The sequence below is a fragment of the Crotalus tigris genome, unplaced genomic scaffold (genome assembly GCF_016545835.1).
Source record: "Crotalus tigris isolate CLP2741 ecotype Arizona unplaced genomic scaffold, ASM1654583v1 scf7180000019068.10715455, whole genome shotgun sequence".
Taxonomy (NCBI): domain Eukaryota; kingdom Metazoa; phylum Chordata; class Lepidosauria; order Squamata; family Viperidae; genus Crotalus; species Crotalus tigris.
Window position 1 is genome coordinate 5724110 of NW_024097358.1, and position 4413 is coordinate 5728522.

The window sequence follows — 4413 nt, forward strand, 5'->3', positions numbered from 1 at the left end:
GGCGCGCGGGCAAGCAGGCAGGCGACCGAGCTTGGGGGGCTGCGGGGCATCATGTGAGTCCGCTAGGAAGGCCTTGTCCGGCTCGGGGCCCGAGGGAGGGAGGGAGGGAGGCAGGCTTAAAAAGTCCTGGGAAGAAAAGACTTTGGGAAACGGCGCGGATCAGCCGACCAGGGCCGGCGGCGGCGGAGTTTGGCGCAGGGAACCAAACTCTGCAAGTTTTCGGCTCCTCCAAAGGGCTTCGTCGGGGGAAGAGGAGCATTGCGAAGCTAGAGGGGATTCAGCTGGCTTAAAAGAGCTTTTGTTGGGGTTGGAACCTGGGCGCCTTGGACGGCGACTTGCGTCGTTGTTGGTTAGTTTGTTGCGCCACGGTGCTTCGAAGCCTTAAAACTTTGGTGATGTTGCAGCAGATCAGCTCGTGGTGCAAAAACTGTAAACGTTGAGTTGGGTAGACAGGGAAGGCAGGAATGTCCACGGGGCACGGTCAAAAAAAGTCAAGGTGGTGGCCCTTCTAAAACAAAGGGAAAAAGGGGAATTCTTTGGGATGGCCTCTATCTCCCCCAGCTCTGCTTTGATGGGGAAGAGGGGATAGGAAAAAAGATTCTCATGTATTCATTTATTTTATTGATTAAACAAATTTATATAGCCACCCATGGGTGAGTCCCACAACTCCCACATAGGTGATTCCAGGTGAAGAGTACACAATTCAATGGAAAGGTTTAAAAAAAATTTTTTTTTTTTAATCCAAGTGAGAAAAAACAAACTGGCAGCGTGTGAACAACAAAACCCCTTCGCTATTTCTTCACCAGTTGTTTCAGATGCCCTTTGTCAACAAGGCAACTTACCCATGTAATTAAGGATTAAATGCTAATACACTCGCCTCTTTCAAGACACAGACTTTTATCTGTTTAGGAATAATGGCGAGCTATAGAGAGGCAAAATGCCAAGTTTACGGCTCTGTTGAATTATTTGGCTTGCTGGCTTTCGTAAATATTTTCATATCAATTTTGCACACTCGTATTTTGATACTGTTAAGCAATGGTGTATTAAAGTCTGGCTTTCATTTGCATGGAGATAGTTGGGCCTGTTAGTTGCCCTGAATAAGAAGACAGATGGAAGGTCACCAGTTGCTTCTTGAATTCTAACTCCTGTGGACAAAACTGACACTATGTCTATGGGTCAGTTGTGGGGGTATGCTTCTCTCTCTCTCTCTCTCTCTCTCTCTCTCTCTCTCTCTCTCTCTCTCTCTCTCTCTCACACACACACACACACACACACATACACACACACACAAACCAGTTTTCCAGGCTGATTTGTTCCACATAGGAAGGTCTACGGCTGCTGAAACAGAGGCTGGACATTTTAAATTGATCTGCCTAACATTAACTATCCTAAAGGGAATCAACCCTGACTGTTCTTTGGAAGGACAGATACTGAGGATGAAGCTCAAGTACTTTAGACACCAAAGGAGAAGAGAAGACTCCTTGGAAAAGACTTGATGTTGGGAAAGGCAAAAGGAATAGGGGACTACAGAGGATGAGATGGTTTGGTAGTGCCACTGATGGAATGAACGTGAATCTGGGCCAACTGGGAGACAGTGGTGGACAAGGGGGAACTGGCGTTCTGTGCTCCATGGGGTCGCAAAGAGTCGGACATGACTTAGCAAACATTAACAAACCCTATCTTCATATTCTCTGTTAGGAGTATGAATTTCCGTGTTCTCAAGAAAAACCAAAAGTACACATATAGATTGGGTGAAATCAGGCTTAATAGCAGCAACTACGAGAGAGATCTGGGAGTCTTAGTGGACAATCAATTAAATCTGAGCCAATAGTGTGTGGCGGCAGCCAAAAAAGCTAATGCAATCCTAAATTGCATTAACAGAGGGATTCAGTCAAGATCACGTGAGGTACTAATACCACTCTATAAAGCCTTAGTAAGACCACCCCTAGAATACTGCAACCAGTTTTGGTCACCACACTATTAAAAAGATGTTGAGACTCTAGAAAAAGTGCAGAGAAGAACAGCAAAGATGATTAGGGGACTGGAAGCTAAAACATATGAAGAACGTATACAGGAACTGGGCATGGCTAGTCTAGTGAAGAGAAGGACCAAGAGAGACATGAAAACAGTGTTACAATATTTGGGGGGCTATCACAGAGAGGAGGGGGTCACCCTATCTTCCAAAGCACCTGAAGGCAACACAAGGAATAATGGATGGAAACTGATCAAGGAGACATTCAACCTAGAAATAAGGAGAAAATTTCTGACAGTGAGAACAATCAACCAATGGAACAGATTGCCTTTAGAGCAGTGGTTCTCAACCTGTGGGTTGGGACCCCATTTGGGGTCGAACGGCCATTTCACGGGGGTCGCCAAACAAGGCGGTCTGCCATTTTTTCCTCTTTTTCTTTGGCCACACCCCTGGCACCCGGTGATGTATAAGTGGTTGGGGGTCACCACAACATGGGGAACTGTATTATGGGGTCGCAGCATTAGAAAGGTTGAGAACCACTGCTTTAGAGGTTGTGGGAGCTTCATCACTGAAGCTTTCAAGAAGAGACGACTACCATCTGTTAGAAATGGTGTAGAGTCTCCTGCTTGGGTGGTTGTTGGACTAGATGACGTACAAGGTCCCTTCCAACTCTGTTATTGTTATTATTATTGTATCATTGCTCCACCTCTTCTGGAGGACAGTTATCCCTGATGCACTTAGGAGTCCAACAGGAAAGATGTGGTCAGTGTAGATGACGTAAGACCCAAGTTATTTGCACCTTGAAGATCCTCCTAGTAAGGAAGCAGATCTCACTGTCCTGTCTTCAGCCTCAAACAGTCTTCAAGAAGAAATCAAAGAAACATCCATTCCAGTACTCTAGTCCTCCTTGGACTTTACTTAACCTCAGATAGCAGAACAAAATCACAGCTGGTCCACAGTTTGTACCCAGTTGCTTTCCATGGATTCCATGATTAAATAGTGAGAGATCCCAGAATTCTTATCAGGCATTCACTAGGATTCCTGAGAACTGAAGTCCAGATCATCAAGAGAACATTAGGTTGAAGTGCAGGTTAAAGAGATTTCTCATTCTTCTAATGGTGGTAAAATGTTCTACTTGGTTCTGGTGTTCTGGAGTTCAGTGGGAGAAATCAAAGGTGTGGGTCTTTGTGAGTCAAGTAGTTGTGACTTCTTCCAAAAGATGTGAAGGTGGAACCAGGCTGGCAAGTACTATGGAAGCAAGCCAAACACCATCACATAAAAGAGCCTTCTTCATTTGCATTTTCTCAGAAGAACTATCCAAAACCAAGCAAAATAAAAAAAAATCCACTCCCTGTTAAATCAGGTTGTATCAATTGCATTTTTTTAAAAAATGGAGCATATTTGTGGTTCCTCTCAACGTTGCCTTTTCAGTGATATCATTCCTGATGGTTTTACACACACACACATATACATACATACATACATACATACATACATACATACATATATATGGATATCCTCCCCCCTCCATTCAGAAATCTTTATAGATTTTACCGTTAACAAAGCAGAACATCAGTTACAGGGTAGTACACAAAGACATCTAATATTATCCATTCCATTCTGTAAATAGCCAGGAACATGATAACGTGTCAAAATCAGCCTTTCCTTTAGCAACTAAATTAAACAAGATGGATGGTTGTATGCCATGTTTACATGGAACTGGTATTTTAGACTAATTATGGATAGAGTGCCTGGGAATTAGCCTCTGATTTAAGCCATTTGCGCTTGAAAAGTTGGGCCCGGCCAGTCTGTGATTACTTCTCAGGGTCTTGGCTATGCCAGCGAGTGGGGTGGCATTATCAGATTTGTCGTGTTTCTCCTCTGAGACAAAGCAAAGGTTTCAGGCTTGGAAGGGGAAATCTGTTGAGAAATGCCAGGTTTTGGGAAGCATTGTAGGCTAATTCCTTTCAGAAAGAGAGAAGGACATGTGCTGAGAACGGTCACGGATTATGTGTCCAGAAAGTGGGGACGACACATCTCAAACGTCTATGGAGATGCTCAATCATCCATGGGTCGTGCTTGTCCCAAAGTGCTTTTTCCAAAAGGCAACTGGACTTTCTTCTTGTTGTTTTTTTTCTTCCTGGAAAACATTTCGCTTCTCATTCAAAATACTTCTTAGTTGTGAAGAAGCTTCTTGGCGGAGAAGCAAAATGTTTTCAAGAGGAACAAAAAGTCCGGTTGGCTTTTGGACAAGCACTTTTGGGACATATCTCATGCTTTGGGGAATATTTTACTTTCAGAGATAATAATAATAATAATACCTTACTAGGAACTGCTTCCATCTTGCGATGATATCTGTAATACCATCAAACATCCACCTCTGCCTATCCCAGGTCCTTGGTAAGGACTCGATAGGTAGACAAAATGCCAAATCCAGTCTG